The sequence below is a fragment of the Palaemon carinicauda genome, chromosome 12, assembly GCF_036898095.1.
Source record: "Palaemon carinicauda isolate YSFRI2023 chromosome 12, ASM3689809v2, whole genome shotgun sequence".
NCBI classification, from domain to species: Eukaryota; Metazoa; Arthropoda; class Malacostraca; order Decapoda; family Palaemonidae; genus Palaemon; species Palaemon carinicauda.
The window spans coordinates 69,354,879-69,369,878 of record NC_090736.1 but is presented as its reverse complement, the minus strand read 5'-3'; the positions used below and the strand labels follow the sequence as shown (position 1 = coordinate 69,369,878).

The window sequence follows — 15,000 nt, the reverse complement described above, 5'->3', positions numbered from 1 at the left end:
TATATTCTATGCATTACTCTACAACATATCTCAATATGAAAATTTGGTCAGTGCAACTTGTACCTGTTTCGAAATCCTGCTTGTTAATCTCAGATTTTCATCAATCTTTCTTTCCAGTCTCTTTTGGATAAGCATACTATATACCTTCATAACAACTGACGTAAGTGTTATGCCTCTGCAATGATTAGAATCAGTCAGGTCTTCTTTTTTGCCATTTTCACCAACACTCCTAACTCACATTCATCAGGTTTTGCCTCTTCATGCCATATTCTACAAAATAATCTTATAAGTATTCTGGGAGTCACTTCAGTTTTAGATAGTATCATCTCGGCATTTATTACATCGTATCCAGGGGCATTCCGTCTCTTGAGTTTTTTAATGATAGCTTCGACTTCAAACTTACTGAATTCATTCATTGGCACAGAAAGGTCTTCATCAACTTCAGGTATATCAATCAAATTATTCGCTTCGTATCTCCTACTCATAACCTCACTAAAGTGTTCCATCCAACGTCGTCTTTCTTCATCTTCTGTTGTTATAACAGATCCTTCTCTCTTTTTGATGGGTATATGCTTCTCCTTCTTTGCCCCAGTAAAGGTTTCATAATATTATGAGCAATTTGTACACCATAGCCACTCCCTGAATTCATAGCTTTGTCAGCCTCATCTGCTTTCCTATCTAAATATTCTCTCCAGTCATTCTGATTTTTTTTTCTTTTTTTTTTTTTTGACCTCACTATCAATACTGGAATACTTAGCATGCTCTACCTTGTAATTATCATTACCTCCTCGAGAACTTTCATCAATCAATTTCTGTCTTTGTCTCCTTTCTATGGTATTCTAAGTATCATTTGATATCCAAGGCTTTTCTCCTTGAAACTGCGTGTCCCAAGGCTTCACTACCAACTGACTGATATATGTTCTTAATATCACAAGATTCTTCATTAATCATCTACTCTTTGTTTCTTAATGTTTCTAAGACTGCAAATCTATTCCTACATTCAATTGCAAATGTTTTTCTGTGCTCTTCCTCTAAAATCTTAGTTGTATCAAACTTAGGTATTCTATCTACCTTTCTGTTGGGTGCTTTCAGTTTCAATTTCAGTGTGGCAATGTGGAGATGGTGATCACTACCAATAGCGTCTTACATTTCTCAGAGTCCTCCTTCTCTCTTTATTAATGGGAATGTGGTCTATTTGATTTTTGCAAATACCACATGGGGAAGTCCACGTATATTTGTGGATGTCCTTGTGCTGGAAAAGAGTACCTGCAATGATAAGGTTCTTGAACAAAAACTTATAAAATGTTTTCCATTTTCATTTGCAACTTCGCCAAGACCCTCAACACCAATCATACTCTCTATACCTTGATTATTCCTTCCAACTTTTGTATTGAAGTCGCCTATCACAATTTTCATATCACTCTTTCTGGGATCTCATCTATTACACTCTGCAGTTCTTCATAGTATTTATCTTTTATTTCTTCAGGAGAATCATTTGTTGGTGCATAGCAAACTATAATACTCATATTGCACTGCTTTGATTTGAACTTTGCTAATAATAATCTACTATTTGCAGCTCCCCACTCGGTTAATGCCTTTTCTGCTCTTGGTGTCGTCATCATTCCTACCCCTTCTCTTCCAACTCCATCTGTTCTTCCTAAATAGATATATATATATATATATATATATATATATATATATATATATATATATATATATATATATATATATATATATATATATATATATATATATATATACATATATATATATATATATATATATATATATATATATATATATATATATATATATATATATTGCTTTGATCCAAAGTTTCCTTGCCAATCCCTTTACAACGTGTTTCACTTAGGGCCAAGATATCCAAACTATATTTCATAAATTCACTCACCACTTGTTGTAACTTCCCAATCTGATTCATGGTTCTAAAACTCCAATTACCAATTCTCAATTTTTCTTTAGTATTTATAAACTGTAAGATTCTTAGCACCACGCTAAGCCCGTGACTGGGGGAAATTCTGTCATCTTCTCTTTCCATTAACTGATTAAATTCGTAGAGTATTCATTGGCTAGATACATCAAAGGATAGCCAGTGCCTATATAACTTAAGCAAGTGACTGCCAGTCCATACTAATTCCAGAAAGATCAACCGCCAGGCATCATGAGTAAAATACGAGTATGTCTCTCGCCTTACACCCAATCCATCAACCTGCTGCCAGTGACTTCATAGAGATTTAGGGGCCATTTCCTCCACACCTTAAGCTCTCATTACTCCACCAGGTTGCTCATCCGCTTATACGAGCATAACCTTTGGCAAACATGAATTGCTAGGCTATAACGCCTAGCATAGTGTATATCTATCTAAATATTCAGCCGTCATTTTTGACAAGTTGCGTACACACACACGTGTATGTGTGTGTGTATATATATAAATATATGTATATATATATATATATATATATATATATATATATATATATATATATATATATATATATATATATGCATACATACATATATATACATATATATATATATATATATATATATATATATATATATATATATATATATATATATATATATATATATATATATATTCATATGTATGTATATATACATATATATACATATATACACACATACACACACACACACACACACACATATATATATATATATATATATATATATATATATATATATATATATATATATATATATATATATATATATATATATATTAGGCTGTCTGAGGTTGTAAGTTTTAACAAAAGTATATGTTTGCAAACCAGAGAAACAAAGAATGAAAAGACGAGATAAAAGTCACTCTCATGAGTCGCTGAACATTTCATAGAACTATATCCAACATCTTTCAATAACAGCAGTTTGACAGAGTAAGATTTCATTCATTACTTTCTGAACTGTAAATATTGTTTTAATATTATTAGGCTAAATTTCTATTTAGATAATATATAACAAAGAAGTGTTATTTTCATTTTGTGAAAAGTATTCAGAATGTGTTTTTGCATTAGTTGAGCAGAGAAATCATGTTTATCTTTTAAGGAAGGTAAATTCAGAATACAATTAGGTAGAACATTTATTCCATATTGAAGTGAATGGTCAAACTCATTTCTCGCTAAACATCATAGGAATTTTGAGGCATTCAAATAACTTCAGTAGATATGAGGAGCTATTTCTCCATATAAATTGTTTACATTATATAAGTTTATTTTTTATATTCACATCTATAAACTCGCACGAAGCCAAGATTTGATCCAAAGCTCAAATATTGATATTTTTATTAAAATAAGTAATTCACTCTAATTTTTTATAAGGGAACGAAGAAGAATAATCTCACAGTATTTATATCTTTTTCAGTTAGTCCATTCTATTTCCCATTTCCTTTTAAAGCCATAACTTGTCTTTATAACTTCATGCACAAAAAATGTAGGTTGAAAAAATCGGGACAGAATTATGGTCACTGACAAAGGCCGTGAATTACCAACCCTGCTATAAATCAAGGCGCAAAAAAAAATCCTAAAAGCTCCTGAGGAAAATATAGAGAAACATGCTCTGGACCTGGCATTTTATATGGACCTCTTTGAAGTGTAGAATTTTGCAATAAGAAACTCTTACAATTGTATCTTATTGGCAGGAAACCCTGTAAGAATTTTATCTATTATGCGTGAAACCCTTCAAATAGGAATCTTTGGCTTGAAACCTACTGACAAGGATTCTTTTTCGGATTCAACAGCTCTTGAAATTTGATCTATTTAGCAGGAAATTTTCGAATTGCGATAATCTAGCGTGATACCCTATTACAATTGGATTGTTTTGGCCCGAAACCCTCTCGGAACTGAACCCTCTTAAGATTGGAAGCCTACTTATAATTGGAACTCTTTGGCAAGGAAAACCTCTTAGAATTTGAATTTCTTGGCTCGAAAACATTTTTAACATTGAAACGGTTTGGCATGTAACCCTCATACATTCAGAAATGATGACATGAAACCCTCTGACAACATTTTTGGCCAAAAACCATCTTAGAATTGTAACTTTTTCTCACGTTATCCTCTTAAAATTCGAGTACTTTTAAATTAAACTTTCTTAAATTGGAATTGTTGAGCCTGAAACCCTCTTGGAATTGGAAATTTTGTCATAAATCACTCTTAACACTGAAACGTTTTTTAGCAAACTGTGACTTCATTATGTAACTCTCAACCTCATGGGAGGGAATCAGTAGTTGATTTAAATTTTCTCTATTCCATTCACTATTTCCACGGTTACACCTGTTCTCTGAGTTTTGCATGGGTGGGGTCTGGCTTTTAATGGGGTCTTCGAGGGACGTTGTCCTAATTGTTTCCTACGGAAGAAGTTACTTTACGACATTAATGTTAAATATAAAAAAGGAGTGTGACAGAACTTACGAAATATGCTCCTTCATTTAAATGTGTATAAGAGAGAGAGAGAGAGAGAGAGAGAGAGAGAGAGAGAGAGAGAGAGAGAGAGAGAGAGAGAGAGAGAGAGAGACACTAAATAAATTATTTGCTTGTTAATTCTAGTTTTTCGTTTCTACGGTACTTGAGGAATGATGCAAATCAGAGAGAGAGAGAGAGAGAGAGAGAGAGAGAGAGAGAGAGAGAGAGAGAGAGAGAGAGAGAGAGAGAGAGAGAAACTAAATAAATTGTTTGTTAATTCCAGTTTTTCGTTTCTACGGTACTTGAAGAATGGTGCAAATCAGAGAGAGAGAGAGAGAGAGAGAGAGAGAGAGAGAGAGAGAGAGAGAGAGAGAGTCTTCTATCTCTTACCCGTGCGTTTCCCCCACTGCCGTTAATCATTCACAGGAATGTTGTCTCTAATTCAGTAGCTCAAACATACCCCTCTATAACGTTTCTTCCTTGAGCCCCGTTGTAGAGATCTTTCCCCAAAAAGGGCCTGCCAATTACGATTTTTAACTTTTATCCGACTAATTGGTTATTCTATGCAATGGGTTTCTTGTTCGTAGATATATATCCCCAACAATAAGAGAATTTAATGGTAATTAATCCTTATTTCCCGTCAGAAAATATTTTTCATAAACAGTATTTTATATTCAGATGAGGTTATCTCTTTTTCACTGTCCTTGCGCAGGCGCATAGTTTTAAACTGTTTGCATAAAATGTGTCTTTTGTGACGCAAAGGAGGCCCTTTGCGTCAATAGGCGTAGGAGGTGATGATGATGAAAGGTGTATGGTTTCAGTTCCAGTTTCATCAGAATAGATACTCACCAGAACGTCAGCCGGGCAAACCCAACTCACCACTGAAGTTGACTGGGATCAATCTGCTGCCATGCAAATGTTATGGCTGATAACTTAGCTTTATGGAATCCGAGCAGACTCGATTTCAACAGCAAAAGCCTGACACTTAGAGATTAGAGCTCTTTTCCATATTTTCCTATGCCAATTCACAGCTGTCCATAGAGATGGGGATAATTAAATTTTCTAGTGGCACTGCCATAAGAAACGTGGCAGCACCGCTAATCACAGGCAGATTTCAACTCTTTGTAGCTGGATTATGGCTGAGGATGATTTCAAGTGATATAAGTCAAGACGCAGCTCAGCCTTCAAATATACAGCTCCAAGATTGTCAAACAAGCTCTTACTTTATAAGTGTTATAAAGTTTTTCTTAGATGAAATTGAGGTCTTTCTCATTTTTCTAGCGTTATAATAGTGTGGATTTGCCCACCAAAATGAAGTACGCCGAACGATTCTTCAAATACTGAAGTTTGTTGTATATGACCAACGAATATTGCGGTCCCTGAAGCGAGTAATTTGGGAGAAACAGAACTCAATGAAAAAAAAGAGCAAAATATAAAGTAAAATAAGTCATAATGTCCTCTTTTTATGCAGACTCAAATGCTGGCGCCGATATTTTTTTTTCTTTATAATTCAAATCAATCAGCTATGATAGTATTTCTTCACGAATAATATTCTGAGATATCTTTCTGCTCATAAAGATGAAAACGGTGGGTTATTTAGTGCTGTAAAGGAGGATACATCACCTTTAACTTTAATTCAAAGGAGATTTCTTCAAATGAAGCAACAGAATAACACCTGTTAGCATATATGTAAATTAGTAATTATTTTCATATGGATCAAGTAAACCTTTGGAATCATCTATAACAAATTTGTATTGTTTCTGATATTGTTTAGTAAGTATATCTTAGACTAAGACCTAATTTATCCATCAAACGGTTAGGTTTCGTTTGAGGATTATGTGGTAAAGAAAATAAAGAAATATAAAATTTAAGTTTTTATATCAATAGCTGTGTACTTAGAGCTATTTTCTGGCGAACAAATGGCACTATTATCTAATTAAAGACTATGTTCTCTTTTTTAATCTTATCACGAAATACATAATGTAATGCCACTCTTATTTTTACATTTATAAGAATTATTTTCAAGTAGTTTTCCAAGCCTAAATACCTCGCTTAAAGAATCTTGCAGAATTGACATGTTCCTTTAAGATATACAGGAAAGCGAGCAATCCGATTGTGCTCCAAGTATCGTCTTTAAGACAAACTTACTTTTCAAAATAGGTTTTGTTCGCGCTGCGCATCCAGAGAAATAACGCTGTCTATAACATGATATTAAGGTTAATATCCTTCGGACACCTATTTCACGATCCTTCTGTGTTTGGCTAGAACAAACAATTGTCTCTATTCTCCAGGCATTTAATAGTGTTCATGACTCCAAGATACAGTAACTTTGTTTGGGTAAGTCTCTCTCTCTCTCTCTCTCTCTCTCTCTCTCTCTCTCTCTCTCTCTCTCTCTCTCTCTCACACTTCCATAGAAAAAATATATTAATGGTGTTCTTAGTTTAAGAAATGAGTTAATTGCTAACGATATAGAAGGCCAAATAAATGAAATTATTCTAAATCATACAACTTGATATTAATCATTTAAGAGCTAAACTTCATATTCACCAAACTTTAATCAATGTTACAAAATAAGATGTTAAAAATATCATGAAAAAATATGAAATCCCACATCCAACACGATACACGATTAAATGTTTTTAGTCTCGTTTGAAAGCATATATACATATCCCATATGACATTTATCTTTTCACTTACATGATTTTCTTTGACAAGCAAAAGGTTAACACATCTTAAAATAGTTTGCTGAATGACCTTCGATTTGAATAACAAATATATGGTAAATAGACTGACTGAAAAAACAAAATTAGTGAAAAGGGGAAAACTTATAACCGTTAAAGCTAAGGTTAGAATAACAATAGAAAGTAGGCCACAAAGAACTATCAGTGCCCTCTTTATTATACAAGGAAGACGGTTAAATTCACAGTAAAAGGAACGGTATTTCGGCTCTTTAAGTAATTAGAGAAACATACAGTTGAACAACACGTTTTACAGGAACTATCTGCCAGGAGAAATACAACGAGGCGTTCGTAGTAACCACTTATAGAAAATAAAAGTCCCAATAAAGTCTTGGTATCCAGACAGGTTAATATCACTTTAAAAACAAAACTTATTTACAATAAACAAATAAAAGAAATGAGTGATGTATTATACTTATGGCTGACTAAGCTGAAGCCTGGGGACCCAGCAAGAACAGGAACTTATACAGATTTTTTTATTCAGTGTTAAATGATAAAATTATGGATTATTCACTTCATTTGTGATATCATGTTAATGAATTCTACGAAAGGAAGAACGTGAAGGAAGGGGGACGCGGCGTTAGATTTCGAGAGCCACAAATAATTTAGAAGCCTATTGGCCTTATCAAGGGCTAATACAGCACTGTAAAAGAGGTGATTGATATACTATAGAATAATGTCATTAAACATTCTGGTTTTTTCCCTTCAGTTGCCAATTATAACAGGCCCAAAGAAAAATGGCACTCAATAACATTTTATCATATTGACAAAATGCTATGCAGGGTGGTCTAAAAGTCTTGGGAACATTTCAAGTACTCGTATCTGTTTAACTATGAATTGTAGTAAGATAAAAGTGGTGCCATTCTAAAGTTAAATGCATTAAGTTTTTTATAAGGCTATTGATTTTTTCATTTCTTTTCAGATCCAGTAATGGCGTTCACTTAACCACAAAAGGCGTTTTGTGTAGTTGAATTTGCAAAAACTGAATCATGGACACTTATTCAACATGCATTTCACAAAAAATTCGGATAAGAGACGCCAGAAAGGAAGTCCATAGTGAGATGGCATGGTGAATTCATGACAGATGGGTGATTATGCGCAGCTAGGAGAATGGGACGCCCCTCAACTTCAGATGATGTGGTTGAACAAGTTCGAACTGCCTTCCAGTGGAGCCCCCATAAATCGATCAGAAGAGCCAGTAGGGAACTTCAGTGTCCTACAACTGCTTGGCGTGTTTTAAGAAGACGACTACACATGACGCCTTGCAAGCTATAGTTAGTCCAACAGTTGAAGGACACTGATAAACCAGCTCGTCGTGACTTTTGCATTACAATGCAACAGAAGATGGAAGATGACGGGTTTGACGACCGGCTTGTTTTTAGCGATGAAGCGACTTTCCCCATAAATGGCAAAGTTAACAAGCATAACACTCACATATGTGGTACTAAGAACCCACATGAACTTCTTGAGCATCAGCAAAATTTCTCAAAGGTGACCGTGTTTTGTGCTATATCCAAGAAAGCTATCTACGGACCATTGTTCTTTGAAAGAGCAACAGTCGATGGTGAGACGTACCTCGACATGCTGGAAAACTGGTTGATGGATAAATTGAGTGAGAAAGAGTCTGATGACTTTATTTTCCAACAGGATGGGGTGGCACCACACTGGAGCTTCAGGGTTAGACAGTTTCTGAACACAACACTGCTAGACAGATGGATTGGACGGTCTTGGCAAGATGATAACGATCTCATGCCCTGGCCTCCCAAATCTCCAGATCTCACACCCTGCGATTTCTTTTTGCGAGGATTTGTGAAAGGACTGGTCTATGTGCCTCTCATTACAACTTGAGTCTCTCTTCATTGTTTATATATGGCAGATCTATGTTAAAAATTTTACTGATCTTAAGATATTACATATTATTTATTCATTACTTTTAATATAGTTTAATAAATTCCTTTCTCACTGGACTATTTTTCTCTGTTGGAGCCTTTGGGTATGTAGCATATTGCTATCCAAATTAGATTTTTACCTTAGCTAATAATAATAATAATAATAATAATAATAATAATAATAATAATAATAATAATAATAATAATAATAATAATAATAATGAAATGGAATTAAAAAAAGCAATCAGAGATTTCAGACCTCCACTAATGAAGATTGTCAACACGTTACTTAAGTCTACGGATGAGGCTTTCCCTTTTTCAATTAGGTTTGTAGCTTAGCTAATAAAAAAAAAAATAATAATAATAATAATAATAATAATAATAATAATAATAATAATAATAATAATAATAATAATAATAATAATAACCAGCATCGTGATCATGATCCGGATTACCTCCAAAATATAATGGGTTCCTCCTGAGCATAATAACTATCTGTTGCTAAAATTAGGTGAAAAACAGAAGTTTTGACTTACTCCTGTTAAAAGACAAACAAACACATAGGTGAATAGATAAACGGAGCTAAAAAGAAAACCTTGGTGGAGGTAATAATAATGATAATGAAGTTAAATCAGCCGAAACACCAAAACCATAGATGGCACTTATAACATGAAGAGGATTATTTCAGTTGAGCGTTATATCCCTGTGGTTGGTTTAAACGAATTCCGAGGAAAAAGCATTTGGTATTGTGAAATGTTGATGATTTTAGAGAATATTTTGCTTTTCCTAATATCTTTCTGTCAATAATATGAAATCGAGGACGATATGCTTCTCCGGTTCAGAGGCAAATTATATTAAATAATATCAATGTTAGCTCAAGCAAAACATTTCTAATGCTTTCCTCCTGTTTGTTATGACAAATAGTAAACATGAAATTAGAATTATGGTACAATTTTGTTTAAAACTTCCTTAAATTCATTTGAAACGATTTATACTAAAACACATTTGGGGAAACAGTGTCATAAGTTTTTCATTCATGCAAGCATTATTCATACATTACAAACTTTGGTATCCCACTAATTACCTTTCCATTACTACATAGCAGAATCTCCCCTGCATTTATACTAATTATACCTTAAATCCATAAACCTTTTAATTGTCCTAAGCCTTCAATTTCCAACATATAATTAACAGGTACTTCCACGAAAATTCTTCCATTAACGTCAAATCCTCCGGTGACTTCCAGTCCTATAATTTCAACAGTTCTTCAATAAATGCACTGTACTTACACTATTGAAACGTCTCTTTATATGATTGTTTTATTCTAACGTCCATTTCCTCATTAACCTGCCATACTGCAATGACCTCGCCTCGAGAACTAGTCTTTTTTTTACTCGCTCGATTTCTTGCTCAAATTCGTCCTTTCAATTCTATCACCCCAATTATTTTCCCCTTTCACAATGTCCCTGTCTACTTTATTCTTCAAAAGCATCACCCCTACAATTGCATTCCCTATTTCTCTTTACTCGACTCTCATTTACTCATAGCTTTCACCATATATCACTTTTCAAATTTCACTGAGATGTGAAGTGAGCTCCCTCTTAAATGGCCAATCAACGGCACTCTCTACTTTCTATGTACATATTCTAAGTGACATTTTCTTTGATGTTATTCTCCTTCTGACGTCTTATCTAAATCATGCTGGGGTCTTGCAGTGAATGTTTGTGCGTTGAACAGGCTGATATAAGTCTCTTTTTTATAGCTTATTTATGAAAAATCCATTTCAATGTTGTTAATGTTGATAAAATACGTTATTCTAATTGTCCTTTACTTCTCTTGTAGTTTATTTATTTCTTTATTTCCTTTCCTCATTAGGTTATTTTCGCTGTTGGAGCCATTAGGGTTATCGCATCATGCTTTTCCAACTAGGGTTGTGGCTTAACTAATCATAATAATAATAGTAACAATAATAATAATAATAATAATAATAATAATAATAATAATAATAATAATAATAATAATAATAATAATAATAATAATAATAATAATAATAATAATAATAATAATAATAATAATAATAATCTTGCTGACATCTTCTCTAAATCTTGCTGATGACTTTCCCAAATCTGGCAATATTAATTATTTTCAGAGTTAATCTATTCCTTCTTTCAATCTAAAACTCCACTGATGTCTCGTCGTTTTCTTTTCCTTGGATCTACTTTAGCGTGGAATTCTAGTCTGATCAAACTCAATACATGAAAGAAAAATCCACCGTCTACTGCTGTAATGTTTTGAAAGCTTTTCTTAAATAATTCAAACATATCAATGTTTGTTGTGAAAATAAAACCACCAGAAGTATATCACCAAGAGCTTATATGGATGTTGAAATATGACCGAAAATAGGCTAAAACGTATAAACTTTTAATTAGAAAACTAAAATTCACCCAAGAGGTCTAATAACCTGTTATTCAAAGAATCTGTGAAATGTAACACTAATTCTATGGTCCAAAAAATGAATAATGATGATGATGAAGAGAAGAAAGAACTGCACATTTGAGAAACATAAGTCCCTCGAAAGTTTACTTCTATCTGGGGTAGTCCATCCTATCGACTAAATAATAGATATTCTATTATCAATACGTAGTCTATAATATCAAATTTCTTCTTTTAAAAAAGGAAGAAAGACAGACAACATTACTTACCACATCGATGATGCTGTGGAGGGACAAGCCAAAGACGACGCTAAGTGCTTCGGGTGAGTTTTTGGCAGGCCTGACTGAGGGGTCGTAATTGGCCATAAGATATCGGGTCAGTCGGTACTCTTGCTCGTCCCCCAAAATCACTATTGGGAAAAAAGGGCAGTGAAAACCAGGTGTTCTGATCTAAATGAGCAATAACATATTTGATAATAATAATAATAATAATAATAATAATAATAATAATAATAATAATAATAATAATAATAATATACAAATTATGTATATATATATATATATATATATATATATATATATATATATATATATATATATATATATATATATATGTGTGTGTGTGTGTGTGTGTATATATATATATATATACATATATATACTTATATATATATATATATATATATATATATATATGTATATATATACATATATATACATATGTAAGTATATATATATATATATATATATATATATATATATATATATATATATATATATATATATATATATATATATATAATTAACATCAGATCAGTCTTTAACACATTAGTTGGCATTATCTGGGCAATGCTGGCCAAGGAATTACAAATTGTCAGGTCACTAATGAACTGTTCTGAGATATATTATCTAAATCTTGATGAGGTCTTAACTAAATATTTATGATGTATTATCTAATTTTGGCAATATGCTTACTATAAGGTAGAAATTTCATTCTATTTGAGCACTATATTGTATTGATTTCAACCATATTGACTCATTAGGGGTATTTCGAATTAAAAGCTCTCCCTAAATTACAAACGAATCTAAACACTTGATACAAAAGCTCATCGCTTTATTGTTCTAGTTGGATACTGGTGAAAAAATTCAGTTTTCATGCTTATATAAAAGCAATTAATTTTGATATGTTGGGTTCCAGTTTTATCCTTCGTTCAAATTTTGCTGGAATGCATCAAAGCTTGAGATTTTGGATGTGGTACGGTTGGACACAGGAATCCCTGGTACACATTGCTCCAAACAAATATACCATGTCACACCCTTAATTCACAGTGAGTAACCAAGAAGCTAGTGTAAGGCGAGCTAGCAGAGGTTGTGGGCTGAACTAAACACAGCAACTCGCCTCGCAGTAAGGGTGTGGCCGAGTGTTCTTCCCCGGAGTGAGGTGTACCAGGAATTTCTGTATCCAACTATTCATTACATCAGAAACGTTTGATAGAAATTTTTACGAGAAAAACACTGGATGTTTTGGCACTTACTGTGACCAGTAGGCCTATGTAAGACACTGGAATGGATTAACAGTGACCGAGTCTGACGTACAGTATGAAAAGGACAGAAGATGTGAAATAACACAAATATCCTAGTCCAGATTTTTTTTGGGCGGGGGGGGGGGGGCCTTTCAAATGGATTTATGAATTTGGGCCAGAAGACCTGACTTTGGGGCTAAGGAGACCATTCGTTGCATATGAGAAACGAAGTGGGAAGACCTGCAGTTGGTCAATGGAGAAAAATTTAAGAGGCTTGAAATGAAATAAAGCAAAAACGAATGGATAGGAGAAAGCTAGAAAATGAGTACAGTTAGGAAGCCGAGAGAACGCTCCAAAGACCTTCCATTTATGCCCACTGTGTACCCTCCTCTGGGGGATGATTTAGTTTAAATTAAGTGCAATGGAAGAAAAACACTGTAATGATGGATGCATAAAGGCATCAGAGGGTCCATGAAATGGAAACATGTGAACCTTGATTTGGAGAGAGAAAGAGGAGCTGTGCTGGGTTATTACTTGTAAAAAACGTTTAAAGAGGAGATTGCATGCTATGTATATTTAGAGATACTGGATTGAATAAGATTGGAAAGAGGTCCAGAAAGACATGATTGATATAAAAATAGAGAAGAATTTATGTAGGTATATATTTAGAATAACAAAAATATTAGATTTTGTGTTAATGCAGAGCATCTGTCCGGATTAGTTATCAATGTAATGGTAAGCGAAAGAAAATGGAAAATGAGAGGTGGTTTTCAGTTCGATATTTCGAAAGTCGCAAACAGTTTTAAATTGAATAGCAAGAGTTCAGCAATTGGGTATGAATGGATGGTTTAAGACTTGATGATGAAATAAGGTTTGGTGAAGCAGAAATGGGCGTTTATTTTACTTGTAATTGCAAGAAAGAGATGAATACCACGTAGACGTAAAATATAGACATTGCTTTATATTTAAAAGGAATTTGAGCAAAAACTCTCCGTGTAAACAGATTTCGTATTGAAAAGAATTAAATATAGAAAGAAAGGTTGATAGGAAATGTTTACAGAGGCAAATGGAGCAACGATGTCTGCCGTGACCACTATCATGCGTCAATGCAGCAAGGATTTTGAAGAGATGTTGTACATCAGACAGGAAAAAAGAGTAAAATGGTTTTATCTATTTCAAAATATAAGCATAAAAGATTGTGGAACATATAATAGTCATTTAATATAGAATATAGAAAAACAATACACTGTCCAAAAAAAAAAATGAAGGTTATTTTCATAAATTCTCCGTAAAAATATACTGTTCTCAACCGTGTTTCAGTGAAATACAGGCGACAGTAATTTTACCTTAGTTTGTTATTATTTTTACGGGTTGGTAACCGTAATATCACTGTACGTTAATATATCCGTTTTAAAACGGTAAAAATCATGAAATAAATGTTGCCAGACATTTACAGTTTTCTTAAAGCACATTTTTAACAGTGTAATTGAATGGATTAAAAGTGACATTGTAGTATTGTTATATTGTGCAACTGATTGGTACTGGGACTGTGTAAGATTATGTTCGATGAAATGCGTTTAAGAGAATGGGTGAAGGGATTAATTATATCTTTGTTCCAGAGGAAAAGGGGAGTTGATTAATTGTACATTTGTTTGAAGTAAACGGTGATATACTTGATTGTATGAATGATAGGGGTGTGTCATTTCAAAGTAAACAAGGGAATAGATACTTTATGTTTTTCTTTATGAGAGTAAGATACAGAGTTGAGGGATAGATGACGAAACACTTTGTGGATTTACGCACTAAAGTTTGTGTATAAAATAATCATAAAATACTTGCAATGGTCAATATCTTCCAGTTCATAAACATTCTCCTCTAATTAACACTCCTTTATTCCTGTTACTTGGCATCTTAGTAAAATCTAATCGCAACTGCCTTTTGGAACTAAAATATCTAAGCTTTCTTATTAAAAGGGTACA

At 33.2% G+C, this 15,000-nt stretch overlaps 1 pseudogene; it reads right to left on the bottom strand.

The window, feature by feature from the left end:
• LOC137650881 (neuronal acetylcholine receptor subunit alpha-10-like) overlaps positions 1-11,897 on the bottom strand; it is a 178,107-nt pseudogene extending 166,210 nt beyond the window's left edge.
• Between the last annotated feature and the right edge of the window lie 3,103 nt (positions 11,898-15,000).